We start from the raw sequence: 10,468 nt of genomic DNA, 5'->3' as shown, positions 1-10,468 counted from the left end.
TGTGACCCTCCAGCACCCACCAATGAAATTTTAGATTACCTAATCCTTCTAGAGTGTCCCCCCTCCCCCACTTCCCTATAAGAAGGCCTGGTCACCATTTCAAAAAATGGTTGACCCCCAGCATGCTGGCTGTTTCTGCAGAATAAATGCTCTTGTCTATGCATACTGTCTGAGTCTGGGGTCTTCCTTCAGTGACTTTTGGAGCCTTACAGCCACTCTGCTTCAGAGTTCCCTTTGCCCCCAAGGGTTCAGGAGGTTGATGTATAGGAGAATAATGAGTGATCTCAGCAGTTCCAAGAAGTCTCTGTCCAATATGCAGCTTGAACTACCACGGGTAGTGACACACATTTGGAATTTTAGCACTCTGGGGGGCCAAGGCAAGAGGATCCCGAGTTTCAGAGCAGCCTGGGCTACATAGCAAGACCCTCCACTTCATATTCCAATATTTAGCTTGACTGAGAAAGAAGGTTAGGAAATGAAGGGACAAGCTATGTGCAAAAGATATAGTGAAAATCCAAGCCTTGGATATGTTTTTTAGAAAATTGGGCGGGGCTGGTGAGATGGCTCAGCGGGTAAGAGCACCGACTGCTCTTCCAAAGGTCCTGAGTTCAAATCCCAGCAACCACATGGTGGCTCACAACCACCTATAATGAGATCTGACACCCTCTTCTGGTGCATCTGAAGTCAACTACAGTGTACTTAGATATAATAATAAATAAATCTTCGAAAAAAAGTGGGCAACAAATTCTGTGTTTCTGAAAGTTGTCAGGAAAGCTGGCTTTCAGGACACAGGAGGTGGATTGCCTGCAGTACTTAAGTCTTGGATGAGCAGGGTTGCATGGATCTGTATAAGTCACAGGTGTCAAAGACCGTGGCCAGAGCACGGGAAGAAGGGCAATCCCAGCAATGACCGATTAGATATGCTCTCTGCTCTCCCAGGCTGCTTAAACTCCTTCACAGTGACAGGTGGGGATGCCAATTTGAGGTTTCCTCTTGCCTCTCTGAGCATGGAGGCATAAAAAAGCTCTTTTATATGCAAAAGGCGGATCCTTAGCACAGACATTTGTGTGCTCTGGGCACCAGGCTCTTGCTTCTACTCTTCTTCAGGTTGCTGAGAGCTGCAGGGGTTTAGGATGAACTGAAGCAGGGACAGAAAGAAAGGAAAGCCTTGGGAGAGTTTGGAAGGAGGCTCTACCAAAGAGAGGCCCTTGCTTTTCCTGGTAGTCGGAATTTCCCCCTTTCCCTTCAGACCAGCCGTGTTCTCTGGCTTAAGTGAATCTTGCAGCCTCAAGGAACAATTACTGTATCAGGGTCCTCTCATGACTCAAACCTTGTACTTTTTAAATTTGCATTTTTGTTTTCAAAATCTTTCAAGACCAAAGGGCTTCTTCTTTCTTGCCTTTTTTTTTTTTTTTTGGTGTGCTTTAAATAGGTATTTTGTGAAAAAAAATTAAACTCAATTAATGAGAGAGAAGGTAGGGGGAGGGGAGTCACTTCCAGGAGCCATTTTTTCCCCTTCCATTGGGTTCTGTATCTTAAACTCAGGTCATCAGGCAAGTGCTTTTACCCATTGAGCCATCTTGGTTCTTGGTGGCCCAACTATTTATTTTTAAAGTACATTTTAGAATTTTCTTGGTGGCTTTTCTGAGATTTATATATGCACCTTAACATGAAAGTACTTCAAATTTATGCTGACTGGCTTCTATTAAGATATAGAAACCTACCCCTGTGTTGCTCCCTTTCTGGCCTCTATAAGTGTGCTCTGATAATTATACGTATTGCAGACATACATGGTACAAACCCTACAACGTGCCATCTTAGCTTGATGAACTGGCTCCTCATCTGCACTCCCAGGTCTCCAGTTCCATCTCTCTTTACAATGCTCATGCTGTTCCACTTCTCTTTCTCCACTTCTCTTTCTCTCCCATCTGACACTACGTACTCGCACATTGTGACAGCTCCCACAGCAGGCTGGCCATGTGGTTGGCGGGCCCCTGGGTGACTTCCTCTATCCACACTGTACGGCCTGGCAGCAAGCGTCTATGGCCCACCTGTGCTGTGTGCTGGAGGGCAGGGCTGTGGATGGCATGGTGGTCTGCAGATCTCTGTGTGTCTTCCTCCTCCTGAGCTGTGCTTCCTGGATTGGATTGGATTGGATTTTTAAAAGTTCTGGCCATCAAGGCAGGCATCCAGATCATCATGCAGTCCATCAATCTAGGCTGAACAAAGGACTGCCATCTGCGCTGCCCCGGACTGATGGACATGAGAATAACACCAACAACAAGGTTTCTATTTGCCTATTGTCAGTAGTGGGGTTGGGGTTGGGGTTGGGGTGGGTGCATGCAAGGTGGCATTGTGTGGTCTGCTGGAGCAGTGCCGGAGTGGCCTTGGTGGTTCCGATAAGGGAGAACTCTGGGCTGATCAGCTTAGCTACTACCCAGGTCCAGATCCAGGGCTTGGAGTTGGCTCTCCCCAAAATCTATATCATCTACAAATGGTTGGGACTCACAAAAAGACCAGTCCTGTTGTTCCAAAGCTGTAGAATCTCCATGACACAGGACAACCACAGGGTAACCAGGAGAAGTCCTCATGAGGATCCAGTATTGGTGGCATCAAAGAACCCGGAGATCTCAAACCAGACCAGTGACTCATGTGATTCATTGCAATGACCATTTTCAAGTGAAGATGTATGGACAGAGGGGTGTTCTGTGGGACACACTGTGACACGCTACAGCTTCCATGGGGAGATGTTTTCTATGCTGTTTTGCTCTTTATTTGTTTGGGAGGTTTTTTTATTTGTGGGGGAGGTTGCAAGGGTGAATATGAGGGGACTGGGAGATGAGCAGGACGGGGGTGCATGATGTGAAACTCACAGAGAATCAAGAAAAGTTAGAGTCGCTTTATTCGACTTCATGTCTTTCAAAGAAGCTAGGAGACGGGACAGGAACACAGAGGTTTTTATTTTTTTTTCTGATTGTCGTTGTCACTTGTGGTTTGTTCCTGACGTAGACCGGAGTCTCCCCCGCTCTCATTTCCTCATGCTCCAGTCCCGCCGCCCTGTGTTGTTATTGTCAGATACTTTACTACAGTCTTCCTTCATCAGTTGCGGTGTCAGGTGCGGTGGTCAGCCTCAGCTTCAAAACAGTGCATGGGAAGTTCCAGGGGAACAAATCAGAGGTTCCCAAATGGGCACCGCATGCTCGGAGCAGTGTGAAGAAGTTCTCTGCTGCCCTGTCATGTCCTGCCTGGGTAGGATGTGAGTCACCCCTTACCCACCATGTCCACACTGTATGTCTCTGGCTCCCTTAGGAGTCCCCGAGGTTTTCAGATCCATTGTCATAGTGAGAGTAGTGACGCAGACAGCACAGACACACCAAAGGGAAGCTATGGAGACCTAAGTGTCACCCTACATCACCCCAGGAGGAAATGAGCCCAGGCCAATAAGACATGCTGGGAGAGAGTGGGGGGAGAGAGGGGGAGGGGAGGACAGGGGAGAAGGAAAGGGAGAGGGAGAGGGGAGAAGGAGAGAGAGGGGTGGGGGAAGGGGAGGAGGAGGAGAGAAAGAGGGAGAGGGAGAGGTGAGGGAGGGGGAACAGGGAGAAGAAGAGGGAGAGGGAGGAGGGGGAGGATATTCACACAAGTTTTATAGTATAGTCTTATAGTATAGTCTTATAGTTCTTAGTGTATTATTAGCTAGTGTTATTCTGTTTCTGTGCCTAGTTTATAAATTTACTTTATCATAGGTATACAGAAGAACATCACACACATGCTTGGTACTGTCTCCGGTTTCTTGTACCCTCCACAGATCAGAGGAGGAAGTCAACTGTTCACTCATTCTCTACAGGGATAACAATGTAATTTCACAGATACTACTTTTTGCATTTCTTTCATTAGCAAAAAGAAGAAAAATAAGAAGGCACTTAGTTAGACTGTAGTTGATGTTTCCCAGGTGAGTACCTTTCATGGAGTGTTTTGATTCTGTGTATTTTAAATTACTTTCTGGTTAAGAATGTCTATGAGTCTTGGCAGAGGACCCGAGATCAGTTTCCTAGCATGCATGTTGGGCAGCTTACAGCTGCCTGTAACTCCAGCTCCAGGGGATGAGATCCATCTTCTGGCTTCTGCAGGCACTTGCACGAACTTGCATATACCATGCCCCTGTACACATAATTAAAAAAAATAGCATGAATATTTAAGCTGCTCCTGGTGTTAATTCTTTTCAGTATAAAGATTATTCTTTACCCAGGTCGACCTTCAACTCTTTCTCCCTCTAAGATGTATGTATTTTACTTTATGTGCACAGATGTTTTGCCTGCATATATGCATGTGCACCACATGCATGGGCGCCTATTGGATTCCTTGGGATTACAGATGGTTGTGAGCCACCACAGGTGTCGGGAATGGAACCTAGTTTCTCGGCAGGAACAGTGAGTACTCTTAGTTGCTGAGCTGTCTCAGCAGCTCTTGGTCTTGGACTCCTTTTTTCTTCCTCAGGCTCTTGAGCACTTGGTCAGACTCACAGATGTGCCCCTCTGGACCAGCTTCATTTTTAAAAATGGTTTTGCTCCATAAAAGAGTCTTAGCAGTTTTCCTCCTGGGCTTTGAACATATCATCCCGCTGCCTTCTGACCTTGATTGCGGCTGAAGCAAATGCAGCATTCTTGATCTTGTTGGAGATTTGTCTGTGACGAGTCATTTTTAAACCCGTCTTCTCATTTTCACTTGTCATTATCTCTCTTCTTTCACCAGTTTGCTTATGCAAATGGTCTCAGCTTTGTTTTGATTGGAATATTGGTTTTGTTTGTTTGTTTGTTTGTTGTTTGTTTGACACAGTGTCTCAATGAGTGGCTGTACCTAGTCTGGAACTTGCTACACAGACCAGGGTAGTTTTGAACTTACAGAAATTCACCTGCCTCTGCCTCTTCACTGCTGGAATCAAAGCTGTGCACTAAGCATACTTGGCTGAAGCCTTAGTTTTTTTTTTCTTAATGCATATAGATTAATACTTTCATTAAACTTGGAAAGCTTAGCTATAGTTCCTCAAATAACATTTTTTGTTTTATAACCTTTCAATTATATTTATTATATTGTTATTGCCTGATTATAAAGACATATAGAATTAATTTTCTAATTTGAAAATGGAAAATAAACAATATAAAGGACATTTATATGAGAAATTGGCATACATAAAGATTTCAAATTTCTATATTCTTGTGGTCTTAACATGGGGTTGGGAGTTTGACCATGCCCCAGTGAGCATATAAGCAACACAAACTTGGCATAGCTATCTGTCTGTCTGTCTGTCTGTCTGTCTGTCTATCTATCTATCTCTATATATCTTATTCTTTTTTGGGGGGGATACCACGGGATGGAGGGTGGGCCAAACCTGGGAGGACTGAGAAGTGAGTATAATTGGGGTGCACTACATGAACTCCCAGTCAATGAAAATACTATGTTGGAAAAAATATTATACATGGGGGGAGTTTTCTGTTCTTCTTGTCTCAGACAAGAAATCCAAGCCCAGTTCAGTGCATGATAAAGAAAGGTGTTGCCAGCTTTTGTCTTTGGAGCACACAGTACTTTTGCTGCTGGGGAATGGGGATGGTGAGCAGCCAGCAGGTAAGCCTTACCCTCAGCTTTTGCTTATGTGAGAAATAAGCTTTAACTGTACAGAGCCATTAAGAATTCAGATTTTGGTAATACCGCCATAAGCTACGTTGTGTAAACAAGCGTTATCTGCTTTTCATGACTGATGCCGGAGGAGATTACGAGAGGCAGGCAGGATCCTGCAAACTGCCTTCATGCTCTGTGAGTTTTGTGAGTAGTGCATAAAATGGCCAAAGGCATTTATAGATTTTGGGAGTCTTGAAATATGAGGAACTTCTGGTGTCAATTCTTTTCAGCTTCAAGATCATTCTTTGCCCAGGCTAGCCTCGAACTTTCTCTTTTAAGATTTACTTATTTTACTTTATCTATATGAAAGTATACGTATTCTGTACACATTCTGAGGCAGCTCTCAAAACAAGACTTTGGGGAGAACATACTTCCGCCTTAGCTAATGCCAATCTGTTTTCTTCTCAAATCACCTTTTACAATCCCGAGCTATATGAACTATGACATAAACACAGTAGAGGTGCGCCAAACATACGCATCACTGAGTGAACAGACATGCCAAACTCTCACTGAGTCATGAGAACATTGCCAACCTTGGAGTGAGTGACGCCCTCAGGGTTCTCTGAGCTCTGTTCAGCTCTGTCTTAGGATGCTCCATTAGGAGCAACTGAAACAGTGAGTCCCTGCTGGGGACACTGAGGCACAGTATTCTCAGAAGAACGAGGGAAAGGTCAGAAAGCAAGGGAACAGCTGAAGAACACAGCCACCGATGAGGTATGCTCTGTCTGATGGAAGTCCATGGAACAAAAGTGAACCTGAGTTTGTCCTACCTTGAAGCCCAGGGGGCAGGCTTTTGTGTGCCCATCAGGCGCTAGTCAAGGTCTTGTTTGAGAACAGGAGCATAGCTTCCTAGGCTAGATGCTCCCATTTGGCAAAGGACGGGGGCAAAAACTGTGGCGTGCAGGCGGCCACCTTATGCAGAAGGCCGGAGGGTAGTGGGATAGTGATAGTGTACTGGTTGGTTGGTTTCTTCCTCTTCTTCCTCTTTCCTTTCTCCTTCCTCATTCTCTTCCCCCTTCTTCCTTCCTCTCCCTCATTCCTCCTCTTCCTTCCCCTTGTTTCTTCTCCCTCCTTCTCTTCCTCTTCCTCTTCTTTCTCCTTTCCTCTTTCTTTTTTCTTCTGTCAACTGTCAAGCCAGGGTCATCTGGGCAGAGGGATCTTTAATTGGGAAAGTACCTCCTGCAAGCAAGTGTGCGGGAGAGCCCAACTCGTTGTGGGCAGTGCCACCCCTGTGCAGATGGCCCTGGGTTATAACAAAGCGGGCAGAGCAAGTCACAGACACAAGCCAGTAAGCAGCCCTCTTCCCCGGGCGCTGCCTGCAGGTTCCCGCCTCGCCCTGCTCTGGTGATGGATCGTAACTTGGAAGCTGAATAAACAACTTTCCCCTTCCAAGTTGCCTTTTGCTGTGATGTCTTATCACAACAGTAGAAAGCTGTACGAGCAGAAGGATACCCATGTGCTAAAGAGCATCGGAGGTGCAGGCCATCAGCATCCACCATCCAGCTTGTTTCCCGAAGACATCCACCGTGCTGGATCACTGACACCTTTGGCTGTGCTTGCCAACTGTGGAACTAAATTAGACTAGGCACGTATTTCCTTATATGTAAACGTCATGCTTCTGCATTTCATCCATCAGTGATGGGCTTTGGTTGTTCTCCTATGTGGGGTTTTATAAATAGTACCTGCTCCATGGAGTGACTTTCCTTGATTACATGACCAGGATGCAGTTTCTCAACTGTAGAGCTTTCCAGTGTGTGTGTGTGTGTGTGTGTGTGTGTGTGTGTGTGTGGTGTATTTATTTATTTATTTATTTGGCAGGTTTGTATCCAGTCTTATCTGTCTTTCATCCAGTCTATGGTGGGTTCTGGGCAGATACTGAAGTAGCATTTGTCAGGCCTGTGCAATATGCTTCTTGCTTCCAGGTCTAGTGTTCATACCCCTAAGATTTTTTTCTTCCAAAAACCTTGCAATCAGATGCTCCATGTTGGGCTGCAGGCAAACAAAGTGGTAGGGGTGCTTACAGGGGTCCACATGGTCCTGGGTTCAACCCTAGCATGCTTTTTAGAGACTAGGATGGCCAAGAAGATGCTGGCTCTGGTTAGGTCCTTCTTGGTGAATGAATTATTTCACAGAGAAGAATGAGATGATCTTTTCGATCTGGAAGTTATTGACAAACATGAGGTATCTTTATGTTAGAATCCAGATCTTTGTTGTCAGATGGGAAGAATCAAGGAGATGAAGTCTGAGAATAGTGACTTCAGTGCCCCTTGGGCAGCTGTGCACATACTTTCTCTGTCCAGTGAGCATTCAAGAAGCCCATTCTCCCACCCTAGCGGAACGCACCTGCTCCCTTGCAGTGAGTTTCAGCAATATTCTAGTTTCATGATTGCTGTGGTTTAATTCTAAAATATATTTTAAAAATGAAAATATAATCGCATCACTTCCTCCTCTATCTTTTTTCCTACTCTTCCCACATCTCCTTCCCACTCCTGAAAAGGATGGTCTCTCTTCCTTGTTTATTATTATTACACAAACACACACAAATGTGCACGTGCACACACATACACAGGTACTCGCATGCACACACATGCACATGCACACACCTGCATGCACACACATGCATGCATGCACACATGCACACACATATGCACTGTCATTGTTGAGGTTTGTTTTAGTGGCAGGAGGTTAGATGGTGGCAGAAGTTGCACTCATGGACCCTGACCTCACATTGTGGTGGAGCAGAAAGTAAAGAAATATCATTTCAGTCACTCTAGAGTTCCATTTTGAGATGTATGTATACTCTCTGTCTCTTTGTTGATAATCTATGCTCATTCTATTTCTTTTCAACTAATTTTCCTGTAAGTTGACCTCTTTCTTCCCCTCCCGACTCCCTGTGTATGTGTTTATAGATGTGCACAATGCACCCCCCCCCACTTCCTGAGACAGTCAGTTTGTTTTTCTTCTGTTCTTTAGATTGTGTGTAAACTGTATTGACCTGTTTTTAATTTCCCTGATTTTATCTCCATTAGCTCACAGTGCGGAGCTGTCAGTCACAGTGCTGAAGCTGTTACTCACTGATTTCATTTCAGTCACTCTAGAGTTCCATTTTGAGATGTTTGCTTAATTGAGATAGTCTATGCTCATTCTATTAATGATTAAATCCTCTCTTAGTTCTTGGAAAGTAGATCCTTTTGAATTTATTTGTGTGTATGCATACTTGCATGCATGTGTATGCATTGGTGTGTGCACCTGGGTGGCAGCCAGAAGTTGATGTCAGGTGTCTTCCTTAGTCTCCTCACTATCTTATTTTTTGAGACAGGCTCGCTGATGGAGTCTGGAGCTTACTGCTTTAGCTAGCCTGTATGGCCAGCGAGCCCCAGGGATCCTCCTGTTTCCTCCACCTCCCCAACGTGTGGCTTACAAGCACGAACAGCTATGGGTTTCTCGTGTGAATGGTTAGGATTGAACTCAGGTTCTCATGCTTGCAGGGCTGGCTTGAGCTCTACCAACGGAGTTACCTCCCCAGCCCCCCAATCGTATTTATAGTAGCCACTTGAAGTTTTTGCCAAGTCCAATGTTTGGGGCCTCCCAAAGTCAAAGCAGGTTTGCTGTCTCTTCCCTCCTCCAATGTGTGCTTTCCTGTTTCTTTACATGTTTAGTGTTTGTTTTGTGAAAAACATGGAAATTTTAGATAAAGTAACAACACTAAATAGTGATCTGCATTGTTTGATACATCCCTGTTGCGAGTTCATGGTGCAGTGGCTCAGCTGTATGACTTCAGCGGCATCTGTACCCTGTGAAAAGTGAGCTCTCTGGTTTGACCGATGATAAGGTACAACCTTGGGCACCCCTACCTCTCTGCTCTAGGCTGATGATGGTTTTATCAGGGCTCTCTCTCTGACTGTTTCCCCGATGTCTTAGTTACATCTAGATTGCTGTGATAAGACATCGTGACCAAGGCAGCTTACAGAAGGAAGAATTTATTTAGGGCTCACAGTTTCAGAGGGTGAGTCCATGACCATCATGGCAGGGAGCAAGGCAGCAGGCAGGCATGGGTGGTGCTGGAGCAGTGCCTGAGACCTTACATCTTAATCCACAAGCCCGAGACACAGAGCGCTAATTAGGAATAGGATGGACTTTTTTGGATCCTCAAAGGCCACACTCAGTGATATACCTCTTCTAACAAGGCCATACCTACTTCCACAACGTCACATCTAGACCTTCCCAAACAGTTCCACCAACTGGACTCCAAGCATTCAAATATGCGTACTATGGGGCCATTCTCCTTCAAACCCTCGCACCTGATGAGTCGTGTTGGGTTCCTGGCCTCTCATGCAGGCACTGCCCTCTATGAATTGCTGATTGGTTTCTGTGTTTTTCTTGAAAAACTCCCAAACCAATCATTCTACACTAGCCAAATCCACATGTTGCTGCTCAGCTGCGACTCGCTCTGAGGGCTTGCCTTGGTGGTTTCTTCTCCTGCTTTTCTCTATAAAGTTCCTAAGAGGTTTCACTTCGCATGTTGAAATCACAGAGCTTCTGGGCTCCTCTTGTTTGCCGCCCATGAGTCTCAAGGCTCTCCAGTCTCACGTGGCTCTGGCGGTGTCTTCACGCTTGAACTGTCTCATCTGCATTTTCCGTGGATTTACCAGAACTCTGCCTTTTCTCAAGAGGAAGCTTTTGTCATTGCTCTGAGGCTGGGTGACAGCTGGCGTCAGGACAAGGGCTTGCAGCTCCTGTACTTTCATTTTCTAAAGCATAGCTTCCATTTTATTTTTCTAAGGTTTTTTTTTTT

At 45.3% G+C, this 10,468-nt stretch overlaps 2 long non-coding RNA genes across 2 annotated transcripts in view; both read left to right on the top strand.

Annotated features, from left to right (window-relative positions):
- The first annotated feature begins 2,371 nt into the window (after positions 1-2,371).
- Positions 2,372-3,948, top strand: LOC116070536. The gene is made up of 2 exons (XR_004110451.1): positions 2,372-3,256; positions 3,744-3,948. It is a non-coding gene; the product is annotated as an uncharacterized LOC116070536 (long non-coding RNA).
- Positions 3,949-5,353: 1,405 nt separating this feature from the next.
- LOC116069388 overlaps positions 5,354-10,468 on the top strand; it is a 10,545-nt gene continuing 5,430 nt past the window's right edge. Inside the window, exon 1 of the long non-coding RNA XR_004110010.1 lies at positions 5,354-6,387. This is a non-coding gene — a long non-coding RNA (uncharacterized LOC116069388). The remainder of the gene's footprint in view (positions 6,388-10,468) is intronic.

The sequence above is a fragment of the Mastomys coucha genome, unplaced genomic scaffold (assembly GCF_008632895.1).
Source record: "Mastomys coucha isolate ucsf_1 unplaced genomic scaffold, UCSF_Mcou_1 pScaffold22, whole genome shotgun sequence".
NCBI classification, from domain to species: domain Eukaryota; kingdom Metazoa; phylum Chordata; class Mammalia; order Rodentia; family Muridae; genus Mastomys; species Mastomys coucha.
The sequence above is the reverse complement of the archived record's forward strand: the minus strand, read 5'-3'. Positions and strand labels throughout refer to the sequence as shown.